The sequence below is a fragment of the Rattus norvegicus genome, chromosome 9 (assembly GCF_036323735.1).
Source record: "Rattus norvegicus strain BN/NHsdMcwi chromosome 9, GRCr8, whole genome shotgun sequence".
Taxonomy (NCBI): Eukaryota; Metazoa; Chordata; class Mammalia; order Rodentia; family Muridae; genus Rattus; species Rattus norvegicus.
This window is the reverse complement of record NC_086027.1, coordinates 58,076,558-58,097,534: the sequence shown is the minus strand read 5'-3', so window position 1 is coordinate 58,097,534 and position 20,977 is coordinate 58,076,558. Positions and strand designations below refer to the sequence as shown.

The following is a 20,977-nucleotide window of genomic DNA, read 5'->3' as shown; positions in this document are numbered from 1 at the left end:
TTCTGAGCCTCGTGCTTTCTTTCTAATCTGGTGTACTCCAAGGCACAGTAATGTAGATACTCATTATCAAGATATTTAGGGAAATATATAGGGATAGCAATGTTCAGTCCCTTGCAATATGGTTTAAATGTGTGTGTTTCATTGACAATTCATAGTTTATTAATTTGTTAATCAAGGGTAATAAGCACGAACAGATACATAGTCATATCTCATAGAATGATCATAATTAAATATTCTTTCCACTTTGCAGGAAGGCAAAACTGCCAATCCTGCCATCTCTTGTTTTGTCATAGACTCTGGGGCTTTAAGCAAGCACGCAGAACTGGGCGACTCATTCATGAATGCTGTTATTTGTGTCTGATTTACACAGCAGGTGGGGAGACTGATGGGATTGACCCTGATGGGAATGTGGGGTATCCACCAGATCTAATACAGCAGCTCACTTGTCAGTCTTGGCCAGTGCAAGTCAAAAACTAGATTGTTACTTGCGTTCATCTTAGTTCTCGTCAGGTGTAGCCACAACATAGTGACTGCCTAGCATATTAGACAGCACAGACCAGACGGATCGTTCTCCATCTAGTTTTTAAAGAGACTTCTTTTAATGGTAGAAAGTAAAGGGCTGCTTTTAGTCAAATATTAACCAATAAAGATACATAACTAGAGTATGGGGGAGTGAGAAGGAAAAAAGATACATAACTAAATATGCTGGAGTCATTACTCAGTATTCATGGAATAACCTAAGATTTACTCACCAAGGTTGCTTTCCATACTGCAATAATATTCTTGCAAGAAATTTGTAGATAAAATCCCTCTAATGTCCAGGTTTTACTGTTCATGTCTAAAAGAACTGCAAGGACAAAAATGTCGAAGAGACTGAAGGAAAGGCCATCCAATGACCAGCCCAACTTGAGATCCATTTCATGGGAGGGCACCAAGGCCTGGCACTATTACTGAGGCTATGATGTGCTTACAGATGGGAGGCTGGCATGGCTGTCCTCTGAGAGGTCCTACCAGCAGCTGACTGAGACAGAAGCAGATACTTACTTACACCCAGCCATTGAACTGAAGTTGGGGACCCCTATGGTTGAATTAGCTTAAGGATTGAAGAAGCTGAGGGGAGAGTGAGCTCACAGGAAGATCAGTAGTCTCAACTTACCCAAGAGCCAGGAGCTCCCAGAGACTGAGTCACCAACCAAGGGCATATGAAGGTCGGTTCAGGCCGCTGGCACAAATAGCAGAGGTCTGCCTGGTCAGACCTTAGTGAGAGAAGATGCATTTAATCCTCTAGAGACTTGAGTCACAGAGAAGAGGGAGGTCTGGTGGGGGGTACCCTCTCAGAGGCAAGGGGAAGGAAGAATGAGCTGAGGCACTGTGAGAGGGGGGATCAAATGGTGGGGGCAATGACTGGAATGTAAAAACAAGAATCCAAACCTATGCAGTATTGAACAGGAATGTGTCTAGATCATCTCACTCTATTTCATTTTGTTTTGTAAAGTTTGAGTTGTAGTTGATGTATTATACATTAAGAAGCCCATTAATCTTTTGATTAGCATTTGTTTCCTTGTGTTTTCCTCAGAGAGAGACCAACAAATGAGGAATGTTCTTAATTTGATCTCTGGAGTAATCATAGGTATAGACGTTGTATCACTTAACAGATGTGCTAAACAAATGAGTAGGCTTTTGAATGTACATTTCTGTGCACCAAGAATCCAACTGCCATCTTAACCGTGCTTAAGTTAGAGGGCTGAACTTTATTTCTGACCTAGATGTAGTCTCCTGATCACATATAGTCTCAGGCTTTGAAATAGGAGATAAAATCAAAGTAATTTTTTGTTAAAAAATTTTTCTTCCCAGCTGCATTTAAACTCATGTGAAACTGGCTTTTAAGAGCATATACTAGTCAAGTGACACTGTTGGCTCTCTGCTCCCACTCACAGACTTCTTACAATCAACAGCTACTTGCACTTGGAGACCCTGGGTATGGCGCATTAACTCCATCATAGACCTCTTACAGGTGTAGCTGATACAGAATCAGGAATTTTACATCCTTAAAATATACATCATCATATCATACACTAAGTAGCTCCTCCCCAGAATGAAATCATTTTCCCATTTCTCAGTACCACTCTATCAGTACACAAGTAACTCCCTGACCCATATGACCCCCTTCACGGTAAAGCAAAATGGTGCTTTGGTTGGAATTCCTTTTTATGCTATGACATGTGGTTAATAACTTTCTTCTCTGAACTGCTGAACATACAGTATAAGAGCAGTGGAGGGGTGGGACACGTCAGAAAATGCAGCCCAAGCTTCTGACCTGGAATTTAATAACCAAGGCAGAAAATGCTCCATTCGAGCACTTGACTTCGTTGGTGGAAGATAATCTCTTAAGTGGAGTTGGTTATCCTGGAAAATGGATACAATTCAGGAAAGACGGGACTAGTCACCATGTACTACCTCATGCAGGCAGTTCTCCCCTGCCCCCCTTCACTCTTCTGTCCAAAAATCGCTGCCCACAGACGTGGGCACAAGCTCATCAGAGCACCACTTCAGAGACACAGAGTTAGAGACTCGAGCATCCAGACAGAGTTGCTCCCTATTAATACTTCACAAGGCCTTAAGTATTTCATTTCATTATCATTTTCTTTGAGTCACACTCTATATTTTTTTTCAGGGAAAGAACTTCTTACTCATTTTATCTGATCTAAAAATACAGATATGCATTAAGAATTCCAGGCAGCACTGGAGATGAAAGTAACAACAGTATGAGCGTTGTGTGATTATAAATTGGGTGAGAAAGCAAGGGTGTGATTTGAAATAGGGAAAAATAAACACTTTTCCATTTGGGGATACCTGGAGTCAGCTAAAATCTGATCTTTATATGAAGTCTTTAAAATTGCTGAAAGCGTGCATGTGACCGTAGCTTCCAAAATTCTAATGATTCTTAAGAGATTTCCTGTGTGCTGTGGAGAAATAAAATTGTCCTGTTGAGTAGCATAAAACATTAGGACATTCTTTCATTTTTTGGTAAATTTTAACATTATTAGCTTTACTGAAAGAATAAGGTCAAATGTTCTAAATGTCTCAACAATATCTTCCTGAGTTTTCCCCACAAGCGTGGCACACCCGTTGGGGACACCTCTACTTCTACATTTGCTCCTCAAACAAGAATAGAAGTCTAACTCCTTTCCATATTGTCACTTTAAAGTCACAAGTAATTCCATCAAACAGTAATCTGCCTTTTGTTCTTTCCTTAGACAGACAGATGCTACTACTGCAGCCCAACATGGCTTCAAATTCAGTCCATCCTCCTAGCTCAGCCTCCCTAATACCGGGACTACAGACTGGGACCACCGTGTCTGACACAAAGTCCTTATTCATGTAACTTTCCCCTATACTTTGATAAACTGTCAGAGTTCACATCAGTGACATTCTGCTCCATGTGGTCATGTAGCTGGCTCACTTTCCGTATTCTGTTGATGAGAGTTAACTCTAGGAGTTGAAGAAACTTGAGTTGCTGGTGAAATTGAAGCAAGAAAATCAAGTGTATCCCAGTGCCTTTCAACGTTTTCACTTAACCCTCAAGTTGTGCTAACTTATGCAGAGTTGAGGGTAGCAACCATCATCCACCTGAACTTAGTGGCTGAGAAGTATGGAAGTTCATCTCCTGCTCTCATTACATGTTCACTGCAGGGGTCTCGGATGCTAAGTGAGAAACTTCTTGGCTTTGTCCATTGCGCTCACTCAGGGATATGGAAAGATGTATCACTAATCGTTGACTTTATGCATCTAACCAACACATTAGAAGAGCTGACCAGTTCTCCTCAAGCGCTCCTTTTTTCACTTCTCTGATACAGTCCCCTGCTTTGTCCTCCTCTTGCTTCTCTCAGGCACCCTTCACAAAGGAAGGGGGGCATGCTTTGTAGAGCCTGCCACATGCAGTCGAATGCTGTAGCCCAGACCTGTGCACAGAACATCTGGAAAATGCAATATTGCATTATGTGCATGCAGTCAGAGGACAGTGTTAATAATGACTGCTGGGGCAACCTGATCACTCTGCTTAACACTGGTCTCACCCTGACACAGACTCCTCAATTTAAATATAATCCTCTAAGGGGACTTGGACTCAAAGTTCAGAAATTCTGAACGCCCACTCTGTGATGCTTCTGCTTTAAGCTTTGTGCTAAGATGGATGTGAGATTGAATTAGCGTTGGGGAGAGAGAGTGCTTTTGGTCAGCAGACTTGAGACTAGATTCACTCCCCAGCACAACAGATTTAGAAAGGAGGAGGAAATGTAAAAAGGGGAGAGACAAAGGATTTGATCCTTTAGGGGAACAGGAAAATCAGATAACTAATCTGAGTTCTGAAAAGATAATAATTGATATAAATATACATAATTGATGGAGTGAGATGTCCACAGTGAAGAGCGCTAACTGCTCTTGCAGAGAACAGGTTCAGTTACTCGTACCCACATGGCTCCCAACCACCTTAACCCCAATTCCAGTAGATCAGATGCCTTCTTTTGACATTCACAGGCATGTACACAGTGCCCATACACACCTGCAAGGAAAACAATATTACTATAACCTTAAAGAACTAAATATGAAATATTTTATTAAAAAAGTAACAAAGCTCAGGACACAATTATTAAGAATACAAACAGCTTAACAGGAATCAATGAAGACCGACAGTGAGCCCCTCCTTCCTGACTATGAAGTGGCACCTCTGTATCACATTACAGTTTGAATCAGCCTTACAGGAAGAAGGAGACAGCTTACATGGACAGTGATAGCAACAGGTAGACATCCTTGAGGAAGAGGTACACCCCGCAGCAACATAAACAGCATGGCCTAGAGGTGAGGGGAGAGTTGTTGAGTGGGGACAAGTCACGAAACCTTTTGTATAAAAATTATTTTTAAGCAACAGAGGCTTTGAACTGAAATGGTTTCTTTCTCGACTCCACTGGTATTTTAAGATGCCATTCACATTTTTATTGCCAATGTGAAGTATTTGTTAGAAATGCTTTTTGCCTTCTAAACAGTGACTGTTGTCTTAAAGTGGAGTACTAGATAAGTCCTCCACCAATGTTTATTCTGTTGTTTACTCTGTCAGTGTAGCACACATGTTGTACTAGGACAGGTTCTGACCTTTCAAGTGTCTGCTTCTTGGGCTTAACATATACATCAGTGTGTTTTATTCACTTACAAGTATAAATCATTTTACACCTGAAAACCTTAAAAAATATGTCCTTTAATTCTGTCATTTTAAAACAATCATGAGCAGAAGAACCTGTTAGGCATGTGGCTATGACAGCTGCAATTTTTCCCCAACTTGAAGGTATCACCTTGCCAAATGCAGCTAAAATAGGAAAATCTTATAATTAAAATCTGTGTAAATGTTCAATATTGAAGCATCCATAAATTTTGATACAGAACTGAATGAAAGCTTAGAAAATACTACATTTGCAAAGCTGGCCTTATAGGATTATAAAGAAAACAGTGTTAGTTTTATAAACTTTATCGATTTCTTTTTGGATGACTTGATCACCTCATGGCACCAAACTCCCTCTAATGTTAACGCCTTTTCAATACCCAGATAATTTTCTACAACTAATTCTTTTTACTTTACACCTTTACACTGAGTTAAGGAGTCTGTCAATGGTCAAAGTTAATCAGCTTAGCTAATTTGTAACCTATATTAGCTCTTTGAATTCCACAGACCAATATGTAGATTGTTTTAGTTTATATTTTCTTTTTTTCCCAGGTTGTTAGATGGTCATGTTTTCTTTCATACTTCCAATAAAGTAAATATGGCCCTCTGCATTATAAACCTGAGAACACACTCTTTTCTCGTTTGTCTTTCTTTGCGTGTTGAGTTAGTATATATGAGCGCTTTTGCCTTCAATACCAGGCCTGCCTCCCTTGGCTGTTTAGAATGGAGAGCAGTATCAAAGAGGGACTTAGCAATTCTCAGGGGTAGACCCACAGTCACAGACTACAAAGCTGTTTTAGAGGGGCAGATGTGAACTAGAAGAGGATGGACAGAGTCAAGTGACTGAGCCAACGGCAAAGAAGAAAATGAAGAAAGAAAGATCCCTCAACAGAGAATAAGCAGAAGTCATAGACCTGCCAACTCTTTAACCTCATCATAAACACTACATCCTGCCCCCAACGTTCCTAGAGTATGGGTCATTTCATTAAAAACAAAAACAATAAAAAAACTAGGGTTCTGCCATTATAGCTGAAGTGGACTAGAAAATATTACAGGCCATTTAAAATAATTGTTGCAGTAGCTGCGAGTTTTATAAACTGCTCTGACCTCTCAAAATTGGCCTTTTTCTGTTATTCTTTTATTTCATTGGCCTACTTAAACACTGAATAAGTTATATAACTAAATAAGCCTTTATCTTTATAAATTTTATCTGCAACTTTCTTATAGACACAAAGGTTAGATGATAACAGTGTCAGGCTACCAGTGAACGAGGAGCATCAGAAAAAGGATAATTCTAAAAGAAGTGGAGAAAGTTCTTGATTCCATTCTTGTCTTCATCCATAACAAAATAGTGGGACATCTCCTTAATATAATCTTTATTCACAAGTCCATTACACAATAAAGAGTTTGGCTTCGGAGAGCATCTATCAGTGATAACTCCTCCACTCGTCTGGCACACCCTCTGGCCTTGTAGTTCTTTCACCAAGGAGCATAATTTCAGTTTGTTCTAAGACCTCCTCTACAAATTTAGCATTTCTGTTTCTCTCTTTTTTTTGTCATATTGCTTTAAAATTGTAACGTTTGTCCACACAAAATTTTAATCCAGCACTATAAGTTTACTCAGTGGTCCAAGGATGGACATGAGGGATGCCAGGCCATTTGAACTTCCTCCAGTATCCTCACTTGGACTGAGAGAATGACAATGCTTCACCTTCAACACCTGCTGAACGTTAACACCTTGGGTGTGAGCGCAAGTTAGAGGGTGTGAAGCATTTGCAGGTTTCTCCTGTTTAATCCTCACCCCAGTCAGCGAGCTAAGCAGATCAGCATCAGCGTGATGCTTTATTACAGAAAAATCTGGGGCTAGAGAAAAATCTCTGCACGTTCGCCTAGTGGTCAGCCTCAATATAGTCAAGCAGGCAGATCTACGTGCTGTTTCCAATTCTAAATGCCATGATCAGATTTTTCATTTTAGTGGAATACATAGGTTATACATCCGAAAAAGGCAAGTTTGGGAATAAGGAGATCAGCTCCATAGAAAGTTACCTTAGAATTTAGGGGAAATGATGAGGTACGAAGTAATGCAGTGCTGATGGCTTTGGAGAATGGAGCACAAACACGATACATAACATTCTACTTGATTACAAAGGCTCTACTACAATGAGCATTGAGCAGGTAAAAGCGAATGCAGTTAGCAATTAGCCTTCATACATGAATGGAAACTTCTATGCATTACAAAATATATTTATACTACTAACACAAAACACTAGACTAAAAACATGCAGTCAGCATGTATCTTTATTCATCATATTTATTAATTCATTGATAAGGTCAATTTGTAGAGAAGACATAGAAAGACATTGCAGTCATTCCCTTGCAGGGTTTTACATCTTCTGTTTGTAACTGTGTCTTGTTAACTGATCACCATCCTAGACAGAGACAGAATGATAAAATTCCTACTGTTCCTATCAGATAAGATTTGTTTCACCTACTTTAGTAGCAGTTCCTTGCCACATTACTGATCTTTTTCTCTTTCTACAGAAAATATATTCCTATTTCTGTGACCAACACTCAACTTTGCCCTAATCCAGTCTCCTTTCTAGGACACATTTTAATTTTGTCCCATTCTCTATTGGCAAAATTTGAACTTGTCTATCAGCCCTCTCAATATGAATTGATGCCCCATATCACTTTTATAGAATCTGTGTCTTGGGCTGAAACAATCTACTTCATGTTCATTCTCTGACTGCATTGTTTTCCACTCTGTATATCGACAGTCTCACCTACATTTATTGTTTCCACCAAGTAACTTCTAGGCTTTTCACAGGTTCTTCTGATCAAAATTTGGGGACCACTGTATCCTACAGTAATCCAGACTAACATTCATAAATTATTGAAAAACTGAATTTCTCATCCTTTAACATTCATTAAGGAAAACTTCACATTCTTTTATATGAATATTCATAGGATGGTTTGTATTAATTATGCTTTGAATAATAAGACTATTTTTGCTTATAATTACCATATAATTGATATGATACCATTTCATAAAGTTTGGCATAGCAACTAGCTCTAAGTGAATCTTAGAGCTGTCACTTAGAGCTGTCATATAGACTTTTACTTGCCTGCCTCCTTTCTTTCCTTCCTTCCTCCTCTTTCTTGATTTCATTTGGCTTTCGTTTCGCTTTAAGTAATTGTGCTTACTGTTAATACAGATGGATCTAGGTTACATCAGTCAGGCTTAAGTGATGGCAGTAGAAATATATCTCAACATAGTAGCCCTGTATTAATCTCCTAAGTTATTTTTCAATGTTCAAAGTTAATTTTCAATGTTATTTGCAATAAGAAGATAAATTATAATTATTTACCAAAGAAGTTTTTTAAAGTTCTAAAAAACGAAAATTCCTATAATGGCTTCTTTAAAAAAGACTAACTTGTGTCTTAGACTTTTCAAGTTGCTTTAGAATTTAAAGCACTTTGTCTAAGTATAGTTTTAGTCATTTTTAGTTTGGGATATTTAAATCAATTAAAATTGCATGGACTTGTATGTCTTTGTATTAAGTCATGAATAGAATGTATTTAATGGAAATAACAATAATAGATTTATCTGCCTAAAGTATTAGACTGTGATGACGTATGCTGAGGATACTTACAAAACATTACATTACTCTAGTTCTGCAATAGCCAATCAGAGAGCCACTCCTCTTTCTCTGGAACTTCAATACGTAGCAGGTTGTTAGCCAAGAGACAGATAGCCTCACAAAGCATAAGAAAAGGAAAATATTTTCCTTCTTATTTATTTAAAATTTGTATTGGGAATTCCACAAAGACCTCTGAAACTATAAAAGATTGTAGCTTGTGACTCCAAACAACTTAGAAGCTCTCAACTTCTAGGAACTGTTAACGCGGACCATGTTAACTATTATACAACTCACTTGCATGTGAGAGAAATGTCTCAGAGGAAAACAGTCTAAGAGAATACAAAATTAGCAAATTGTAGAAATTAAAGAGTGAGTAGATATTTTCTATAAATGCTTTCCTGATCTGTAATTGGAGTCTATTTTCTATTGGAGGGTAAATTCAGTTTGGCTATTTTGTGATGTAGACATATATATTTATAAAACTTATTCCAAAATAAAATAATTCTTTATAATGTAGTAACAAGATTGTGGCAGTTATTACAGATACAGTGAATAAAATCATTCATTAACTATTTATATATGTAAAAGATTTTTAAAACCCTTCAAAGTCTACCAAGAATTACTTTGGGATCAAGTTCCTATTCACTATAAATAGAAGGAGAAAAACATTTTATAATTGTTCAAAACAAATCATATTGGGGTGTGCATAGAATACATCTAAAATTCGATTTTTTCCCAGCTTCACAATAGTGGGAGTGTCACATTTTCAACTTCAAAATCTCTTTATTTTTTATACTAACAACTAAAAGGATCATTTCTTTATTTTACACCCAATGCACAGAATATTTTTACTTGGATATGTTAGTGTTATTTTTAATGTTGATGTTACATTAATATAAACAACACATTTCATATGTGGAACAAAATGCTGACCTAAAGCTGCCTGGAGAGAAAATGGAAGCTGTACACTGACTGGCAAAATTAGTATCATCTGGGAAGAAAATCAAAGTACAACAACGGAAACATGTTTTAACCATGGTGGACCATATGCTGGCAATAAAGGGAAATAATGAAAGGTACAATCAGACTGAGAGGAAAGCAAGTAGGCCGAAAGCAGTGTAGATAAGGAAAACAGAATCTGAGGTGTGAGAATGCTTGTGTCTTTGGAATTTATTAATAAATCAGCCCATGATTTATTAGTCTGTTTTCCATAGGTAAAGTTCCCATTACAAATGGCTTCGGCATCTCAGAAGCTTGCAGTGTCTGTGGCATATTTCTTCCTTCATTGCTGTGGTCAGCTGTGGCCCCATCCCATCCGTCTTCTCCTTCTGGAGCAGGCTGAAAGAACAGCACGTATTTGGTCATGTATCTTTTATAAAAACAGAAAGAACCTGGACGTACAAGTGCACATAATGGCTTTCTCACAGCTTCTCGTCAGTACTTTCTCAGTTACCCTCACATTTCAATGCCAGCTCATGTCAGAAGGCAAAATGTGGCCTTGTAGAACTACAGGTCAGACAGCTGCGGCATGAAGCATATAATACTCTCATTAAGAAATAAGAAAGAAATAATGGATACAAATCATGCAATCTGCTCTGGACACAATTTTTCCAGGAGTGTTTTCCATGAAGCCTATGTACTAGGCAAATCTGTAAGAGTTGGGGCACACCTAGGTCAAAAGTCAACCATGTATGAATGATGGACAGGTCTAGTGCTGAATTATTTGTCTTTTTGCTTGTTAAATTAACAGAAAACAGCAGGATGGCCATTAAAGTAAATCCATATGTTCATAATTTTCATCACGAGGGTACAAGTAAAGTGTATTTAATAAATATACTTTAACAAAGTCTAAAGCTTATGAGAGAATCATTAGAAGTGTGCTCTTATGGTTGTTAAAACAAGGGTATATCATGATTATTAAAGATGCATATTGTTGTTTCAGAGTAAGTTCCAAATTAATAGCATAAAGACATGCAGCCTCTCTCCTAAGAATCATTAGATGAGATAAAATAAAACAAAGTTTATAAAATTATTAATTTATCCAAAAATCAATGAGCAAATATTAAAGCACAAAATGGAAAAGAGGGACACGACATCATGATGGAAAATATGAACCAAATATAAGCTTGGTTCAAAACTAAATATACTAGTCATTAAGGTAGAATAAATGGCTGAACACTCAGGTTTATACAAAATTAATGTTTTTTAAAATAACTCAAACAGATGTTGTTTACAAGAAATACCTTTTAATAACCTTTATAAAAAGATAAAACCAATTCTTTAAGAAAGACTTTTAAACAAATTGAAAGAAAGATTAGATATACAAAATTAGAAACAAAGCAAAAGGAATCTGGAGATAGGAATAGAAAAGTCAGGTGACTCATGATTGGAGATTCTTACTAACTCCCAGAGACATTTCAGAAGATCAGTCAAAACACAAAGATCAAGAAGCGGCGTGCAGTCACCAATGTGGATTTCAGTGCTCTTTTCTCAATAGCAGATACAATAGAATCCAAAATCACCACATTTACACAGACACTGAACAACACTCTCAGTCATGAAATACTTAACATCAATAAGAAATTATTCCCCACAAGAGCAACATACATTGTCTAAGAAGAAAGTTGTAACTTCTAAGGTGCTGCGTAGACCTCGTCTTGAGACATAAAACAATATTTAATAAATTTGAAAATATTAAATAAAACTTCTACCTATGACAAAATACACCATTGAATTAATAAAATGAAAATAAAACAACAAACCTTCAAAGGTGCTTAAATATTTGAGCATTAAGAAGCCAACTAGTGGAAGTCCCACACCCGCGGATCCCGGCCCGCAGCAGCTCTCTGCTCCCAGACCCGGTGAGAGAGAGACCCAACCGCCTGGTCAGGTGGGCACTCCTGAGGCTGCAGAGCAGAAGAGACCACCAACACTGCTCACCCCTGCCCACATCCCTGGCCCAAGAGGAAACTGTATAAGGCCTCTGGGCTCCCGTGGGGGAGGGCCCAGGAGCGGCAGGACCCCTGTGCCTGAGACACCACCAGAACCTGAAGGAAACAGACCAGATAAACAGTTCTCTGCACCCAAATCCCGTGGGAGGGAGAGCTAAACCTTCAGAGAGGCAGACAAGCCTGGGAAACCAGAAGACACTGCTCCCTGCACACACATCTCGGACGCCAGAGGAAAAAGCCAAAGACCATCTGGAACCCTGGTGCACTGAAGCTCCCGGAAGGGGCGGCACAGGTCTTCCTGGTTGCTGCCGCTGCAGAGAGCCCCTGGGCAGCACCCCACGAGCGAACCTGAGCCTCGGGACCACAGGTAAGACCAAATTTTCTGCTGCAAGAAAGCTGCCTGGTGAACTCAAGACACAGGCCCACAGGAACAGCTGAAGACCTGTAGAGAGGAAAAACTACACGCCGGAAAGCAGAACACTCTGTCCCCATAACTGACTGAAAGAGAGGAAAACAGGTCTACAGCACTCCTGACACACAGGCTTATAGGACAGTCTAGCCACTGTCAGAAATAGCAGAACAAAGTAACACTAGAGATAATCTGATGGCGAGAGGCAAGCGCAGGAACCCAAGCAACAGAAACCAAGACTACATGCCATCATCGGAGCCCAATTCTCCCACCAAAACAAACATGGAATATCCAAACACACCAGAAAAGCAAGATCTAGTATCAAAATCATATTTGATCATGATGCTGGAGGACTTCAAGAAAGACATGAACACACTTAGGGAAGCACAGGAAAACATTAATAAACAAGTAAAAGCCTACAGAGAGGAATCGCAAAAATCCCTGAAAGAATTCCAGGAAAACACAATCAAACAGTTGAAGGAATTAAAAATGGAAATAGAAGCAATCAAGAAAGAACACATGGAAACAACCCTGGATATAGAAAACCAAAAGAAGAGACAAGGAGCTGTAGATACAAGCTTCACCAACAGAATACAAGAGATGGAAGAGAGAATCTCAGGAGCAGAAGATTCCATAGAAATCATTGACTCAACTGTCAAAGATAATGTAAAGCAGAAAAAGCTACTGGTCCAAAACATACAGGAAATCCAGGACTCAATGAGAAGATCAAACCTAAGGATAATAGGTATAGAAGAGAGTGAAGACTCCCAGCTCAAAGGACCAGTAAATATCTTCAACAAAATCATAGAAGAAAACTTCCCTAACCTAAAAAAAGAGATACCCATAGACATACAAGAAGCCTACAGAACTCCAAATAGATTGGACCAGAAAAGAAACACCTCCCGTCACATAATTGTCAAAACACCAAACGCACAAAATAAAGAAAGAATATTAAAAGCAGTAAGGGAAAAAGGTCAAGTAACATATAAAGGGAGACCTATCAGAATCACACCAGACTTTTCGCCAGAAACTATGAAGGCCAGAAGATCCTGGACTGATGTTATACAGACCCTAAGAGAACACAGATGCCAGCCCAGGTTACTGTATCCAGCAAAACTCTCAATTAACATTGATGGAGAGACCAAGATATTCCATGACAAAACCAAATTTACACAATATGTTTCTACAAATCCAGCACTACAAACGATAATAAATGGTAAAGCCCAACATAAGGAGGCAAGCTATACCCTAGAAGAAGCAAGAAACTAATCGTCTTGGCAACAAAACAAAGAGAATGAAAGCACACAAACATAACCTCACATCCAAATATGAATATAACGGGAAGCAATAATCACTATTCCTTAATATCTCTCAATATAAATGGCCTCAACTCCCCAATAAAAAGACATAGATTAACAAACTGGATACGCACCGAGGACCCTGCATTCTGCTGCCTACAGGAAACACACCTCAGAGACAACGACAGACACTACCTCAGAGTGAAAGGCTGGAAAACAACTTTCCAAGCAAATGGTCAGAAGAAGCAAGCTGGAGTAGCCATTCTAATATCAAATAAAATCAATTTCCAACTAAAAGTCATCAAAAAAGATAAGGAAGGACACTTCATATTCATCAAAGGAAAAATCAACAAAGATGAACTCTCAATCCTAAATATCTATGCCCCAAATACAAGGGCACCTACATACGTAAAAGAAACCTTACTAAAGCTCAAAACACACATTGCACCTCACACAATAATAGTGGGAGATTTCAACACCCCACTCTCATCAATGGACAGATCATGGAAACAGAAATTAAACAGTGATGTAGACAGACTAAGAGAAGTCATGAGCCAAATGGACTTAACGGATATTTATAGAACATTCTATCCTAAAGCAAAAGGATATACCTTCTTCTCAGCTCCTCATGGTACTTTCTCCAAAATTGACCATATAATTGGTCAAAAAACGGGCCTCAACAGGTACAGAAAGATAGAAATAATCCCATGCGTGCTATCGGACCACCACGGCCTAAAACTGGTCTTCAATAACAATAAGGGAAGAATGCCCACATATACGTGGAAATTGAACAATGCTCTACTCAATGATAACCTGGTCAAGGAAGAAATAATGAAAGAAATTAAAAACTTTTTAGAATTTAATGAAAATGAAGATACAACATACTCAAACTTATGGGACATAATGAAAGCTGTGCTAAGAGGAAAACTCATAGCGCTGAGTGCCTGCAGAAAGAAACAGGAAAGAGCATATGTCAGCAGCTTGACAGCACACCTAAAAGCTCTAGAACAAAAAGAAGCAAATACACCCAGGAGGAGTAGAAGGCAGGAAATAATCAAACTCAGAGCTGAAATCAACCAAGTAGAAACAAAAAGGACCATAGAAAGAATCAACAGAACCAAAAGTTGGTTCTTTGAGAAAATCAACAAGATAGATAAACCCTTAGCCAGACTAACGAGAGGACACAGAGAGTGTGTCCAAATTAACAAAATCAGAAATGAAAAGGGAGACATAACTACAGATTGGGAGGAAATTCAAAAAATCATCAGATCTTACTATAAAAACCTATATTCAACAAAATTTGAAAATCTTCAGGAAATGGACAATTTCCTAGACAGATACCAGGTATCGAAGTTAAATCAGGAACAGATAAACCAGTTAAACAACCCCATAACTCCTAAGGAAATAGAAGCAGTCATTAAAGGTCTCACAAGCAAAAAGAGCCCAGGTCCAGACGGGTTTAGTGCAGAATTCTATCAAACCTTCATAGAAGACCTCATACCAATATTATCCAAACTATTCCACAAAATTGAAACAGATGGAGCCCTACCGAATTCCTTCTACGAAGCCACAATTACTCTTATACCTAAACCACACAAAGACACAACAAAGAAAGAGAACTTCAGACTAATTTCCCTTATGAATATCGACGCAAAAATACTCAATAAAATTCTGGCAAACCGAATTCAAGAGCACATCAAAACAATCATCCACCATGATCAAGTAGGCTTCATCCCAGGCATGCAGGGATGGTTTAATATACGGAAAACCATCAACGTGATCCATTATATAAACAAACTGAAAGAACAGAACCACATGATCATTTCATTAGATACTGAGAAAGCATTTGACAAAATTCAACACCCCTTCATGATAAAAGTCCTGGAAAGAATAGGAATTCAAGACCCATACCTAAACATAGTAAAAGCCATATACAGCAAACCAGTTGCTAACATTAAACTAAATGGAGAGAAACTTGAAGCAATCCCACTAAAATCAGGGACTAGACAAGGCTGCCCACTCTCTCCCTACTTATTCAATATAGTTCTTGAAGTTCTAGCCAGAGCAATCAGACAACAAAAGGAGATCAAAGGGATACAGATCGGAGAAGAAGAAGTCAAAATATCACTATTTGCAGATGACATGATAGTATATTTAAGTGATCCCAAAAGTTCCACCAGAGAAATACTAAAGCTGATAAACAACTTCAGCAAAGTGGCTGGGTATAAAATTAACTCAAATAAATCAGTTGCCTTCCTCTATACAAAAGAGAAACACGCCGAGAAAGAAATTAGGGAAACGACACCCTTCATAATAGACCCAAATAATATAAAGTACCTCGGTGTGACTTTAACCAAGCAAGTAAAAGATCTGTACAATAAGAACTTCAAGACACTGAGGAAAGAAATTGAAGAAGACCTCAGAAGATGGAAAGATCTCCCATGCTCATGGATTGGCAGGATTAATATAGTAAAAATGGCCATTTTACCAAAAGCAATCTACAGATTCAATGCAATCCCCATCAAAATACCAATCCAATTCTTCAAAGAGTTAGACAGAACAATTTGCAAATTCATCTGGAATAACAAAAAACCCAGGATAGCTAAAGCTATCCTCAACAATAAGAGGACTTCAGGGGGAATCACTATCCCTGAACTCAAGCAGTATTACAGAGCAATAGTGATAAAAACTGCATGGTATTGGTACAGAGACAGACAGATAGACCAATGGAATAGAATTGAAGACCCAGAAATGAACCCACACACCTATGGTCACTTGATTTTTGACAAAGGAGCCAAAACCATCCAATGGAAAAAAGATAGCATTTTCAGCAAATGGTGCTGGTTCAACTGGAGGGCAACATGTAGAAGAATGCAGATCGATCCATGCTTATCACCCTGTACAAAGCTTAAGTCCAAGTGGATCAAGGACCTCCACATCAAACCAGACACACTCAAACTAATAGAAGAAAAACTAGGGAAGCATCTGGAACACACGGGCACTGGAAAAAATTTCCTGAACAAAACACCAATGGCTTATGCTCTAAGATCAAGAATTGACAAATGGGATCTCATAAAACTGCAAAGCTTCTGTAAGGCAAAGGACACTGTGGTTAGGACAAAACGGCAACCAACAGATTGGGAAAAGATCTTTACCAATCCTACAACAGATAGAGGCCTTATATCCAAAATATACAAAGAACTCAAGAAGTTAGACCGCAGGGAAACAAATAACCCTATTAAAAAATGGGGTTCAGAGCTAAACAAAGAATTCACAGCTGAGGAATGCCGAATGGCTGAGAAACACCTAAAGAAATGTTCAACATCTTTAGTCATAAGGGAAATGCAAATCAAAACAACCCTGAGATTTCACCTCACACCAGTGCGATTGGCTAAGATCAAAAACTCAGGTGACAGCAGATGCTGGCGAGGATGTGGAGAAAGAGGAACACTCCTTTATTGTTGGTGGGATTGCAGACTGGTAAAACCATTCTGGAAATCAGTCTGGAGGTTCCTCAGAAAATTGGACATTGAACTGCCTGAGGATCCAGCTATACCTCTCTTGGGCATATACCCAAAAGATGCCTCAACATATAAAAGAGACACGTGCTCCACTATGTTCATCGCAGCCTTATTTATAATAGCCAGAAACTGGAAAGAACCCAGATGCCCTTCAACAGAGGAATGGATACAGAAAATGTGGTACATCTACACAATGGAATATTACTCAGCTATCAAAATCAACGAGTTTATGAAATTCGTAGGCAAATGGTTGGAACTGGAAAATATCATCCTGAGTGAGCTAACCCAATCACAGAAAGACATACATGGTATGCACTCATTGATAAGTGGCTATTAGTCCAAATGCTTGAATTACCCTAGATGCCTAGAACAAATGAAACTCAAGACAGATTATCAATATGTGAATGTTTCACGCCTTCTTTAAAAGGGGAACAAGAATACCCTTGGCAGGGAAGAGAGAGGCAAAAATTAAAACAGAGACTGAAGTAACACCCATTCAGAGCCTGCCCCACATGTGGCCCATACATATACAGCCACCCAATTAGACAAGATGGATGAAGCAAAGAAGTGCAGACCGACAGGAGCCGGATGTAGATCGCTCCTGAGAGACACAGCCAGAATACAGCAAATACAGAGGCGAATGCCAGCAGCAAACCACTGAACTGAGAATAGGACCCCCGTTGAAGGAATCAGAGAAAGAACTGGAAGAGCTTGAAGGGGCTCGAGACCCCAAAAGTACAACAATGCCAAGCAACCAGAGCTTCCAGGGACTAAGCCACTACCTAAAGACTATACATGGACTGACCCTGGACTCTGACCCCATAGGTAGCAATGAATATCCTAGTAAGAGCACCAGTGGAAGGGGAAGCCCTGGGTCCTGCTAAGACTGAACCCCCAGTGAACTAGTCTATGGGGGGAGGGCGGCAATGGGGGGAGGGTTGGGAGGGGAACACCCATAAGGAAGGGGAGGGGGGAGGGGGATGTTTGCCCGGAAACCGGGAAAGGGAATAACACTCGAAATGTATATAAGAAATACTCAAGTTAATAAAAAAAAAAAAAAAAAAAAGAAGCCAACTAGTAAGTAATCCATTGGTTAGAGAAGAAACTTCAGAGGATGCATAACAATAGATATTTCAAGGGAAATACAAGTCTATCAAGGTGTGTGGGGTACAGACAATGCAACTCTTGTTGGGAAATTGTCTTTACGTACCACTATTAGAAAATAAGGTGTTACTGAATTTGAAACATAATGAACTACATCCTAAGAATATAGCACCAAGGAAAGAATAAAAGTAAAAGCAGAACTCATTAAAATGGGGGAAAAAAGTTCCATCATACAAAAAAAAAAGTCAAATTTATGATAAAAGGCCCTCCAGCACTTCTGTACTGGAGAATAGCAAGCAGTGGATAAAGACATTCTCTTCCTGAACATCTGTCCATTTTCAGTGTAGACGATGAGCGCCCCCTAAACCAAGTATGCAGAACACAAGAAGAAAGTTAGAGTTACAATAAGACATAACAAGTACAAAAATGCTGAACAGAATAGAAAACGAAATCCAGTAACATACTAAGAAGTTAATATACTAAATCAGGCTCGATTTTTCCCAGGAGTCTAAGGTTAGTTTAACATGTGAAAATTAATGCGTCTTATCACATTTACAGATCAAAAGAAAAATCACACTTGGGGGAGAAAGATTCTCAGTCCTCACATGAAACACAAAATTCAATTTGAGGTAGATCACAAATGTGAGCTTAAAACTAACCCTTAACATTTCTAAAAGCAAAGACATGTATAACCTTTGAGTTTAAGTCTTTCGACATATGACATAAAAATAAAAGTCATGAAAGGAAAATGTTGGCTTCGTCTAAATGAACACTTCTGCTCAGGTCTGAGGATGTATGTAGTCTGAAGGAAAAATTAAAGATGTATCTGAGCAAAAGTTCATATCCAAAATATATTAACACATCCCCAAATTTGAGAATAAAGGTAAAATGCCATCAACCACAATATTTTACTTTGTGACAGTGAAACTGCTACTGTGAAATAGTTTAAGAGAATTAGAAACTTGAGTATAAAATGCTGCTCATAGGGATGCTGGAGGGCAGGGAGATGGCTCAGCAGGTAAAACGTACTTTCTGGCAAGCGTGAGGACCTGAGTTCTAATGCCCAGAACCTACATGGAAACACAATCCTCTGTGTCACAGTGCTTCCGTATGGAGATGAAAAGTGGAGACAGGAGGATGCCTGGCTACTCGCCAGTCAGCAATTCTGGAAAAAAAAACCAAACAAAAACAAACAAACACAAAGAAATCCTGGCTCAAAGGTGAAGGCAAAAACCAAAAACTCAGGTTTTTTGACCACTTGCATAGGCAGCCATAGTACAATGCACCCCTGCATTCACACACATAGGTATGCACATAGGCAAATATCATGCACAAATACAAATAATAGTTAATCTAGTTATAAATGCTTTGTTCTTTCAATACCAAATTATAATTTGTTTCCTTTTCTCCTGCCCAATGCACCCCAATGTGTGTGTGTGTGTGTGTGTGTGTGTGTGTGTGTGTGTGTGTGTGATAGATTAAACTCATAGGCTGAATCATTCTAATCATACAGTCTACCACTGAGCTTTAGAGATACACCGATGCCCAGTAATAGTTACCAGTTAATAGCTCCAAATGTCCAGAGGTGACAAAAACAGATGCCCCACCTGCCCACATACAAACAGGGTAGTGGCAGGAAATATGGTCACAGGGGAAGAAAATAAGGAAATTTACTAAGATAGTAGTAGATAGCTCACCGCCTCCATATCGTTCTTCAAACTCAAAAAGTTGCCTTAAGATCTGAGTGTGTGACTAAATGTGGATTTCTGCTATGCTCTCAACAAAAAGAACATTAGAAAAACTGGCGGGTTGGGGATTTAGCTCAGTGGTAGAGCACTTGCCTAGGAAGCGCAAGGCCCTGGGTTTGGTTCCCAGCTCCGAAAAAAAAAAAAAAAAAGAACCAAAAAAAAAAAAAAAAAAAGAAAAGAAAAACTGGCTATGTCTATGGCAGTGCATAGGATGAGTTTGGAGCCAGAACAAAGTGGAGAGGAAGGAACATAACTGCCCATAGGAGAAGCTACAAGGGCAGGGAGACTAGACGAGGTAGATCCAATCAGTTCTTACACTTCTCCATTTCCAAACTTCCTTAAATGGAAAAGGTGAGTTTCCGGTCTAGAATAGTGTATCGAATGCCTGGTGTCTTTAAGAGGTAAACCTCTCTTGCCCCTTGAATTCCCTTCAAGCACTTGTAAAACCCATTTCCAGTAAACAAAATGACATAATTATTCTCCTTGATGGCTCAAAATGACAGCTTAAAATGTAAAAATATACAGCGAAGGTAAGACTTTGGGAAAATTGTGTTTCTTCCCATGTAACCATTATATGGATACAAATAATTAAGCACTTATCCTTTCCGTACTGTTTCTGGCAATGTAGGAAGAAGGCAAAAAAAGAAGCAGTTCTGTGTAATGCACATTTACTGAACTTTTCACAGGTGCTAAACCAGTGGTTTGCCAGCTTGTATGTCTGTGACCTTTATTAAGAGTTACAGTTCGTGGCTCAGCCTGTATGTAAGTACATATGTATGACGAGGACAGCGTTCTTTAACACAGCCTGTTCTTGCTAAGTAAGACATACTGATGTTCTCGAGTCTAGTGTAGACTGTTACAATAGCTGCAGACTTGTCGGTTCTGGCCCACTTACTTTTGCTGCCCACTAATAGGTTGTGCATTGTTTTGAAATGATGCATGGCACTGAGTGTTCCCCTCAAATGTGCTCTGTGGAACAGCCTCCCCGGCTGTATGAAATAATGAGCATGAGGCCTCTCTTCATCTATTGAATGAGAAAGACTCTGTATTTTAGTGCCCCTGTGCATGTCTGGTGTCAGACAATGAAGGTGTT

General features: G+C 38.9%; 1 protein-coding gene and 1 long non-coding RNA gene across 2 annotated transcripts in view; one reads left to right on the top strand and one right to left on the bottom strand.

Moving 5' to 3' along the window:
* The window catches only part of Tmeff2 (transmembrane protein with EGF-like and two follistatin-like domains 2), a 287,500-nt gene that overhangs the window by 127,838 nt on the left and 138,685 nt on the right, over window positions 1-20,977 (top strand). The gene's annotated exons all lie outside the window — the stretch shown is intronic.
* LOC108351929 (uncharacterized) overlaps window positions 1,384-20,977 on the bottom strand; it is a 115,368-nt gene continuing 95,774 nt past the window's right edge. Inside the window, exon 3 of the long non-coding RNA XR_010054974.1 lies at window positions 1,384-10,191. This is a non-coding gene — a long non-coding RNA (uncharacterized LOC108351929). The remainder of the gene's footprint in view (window positions 10,192-20,977) is intronic.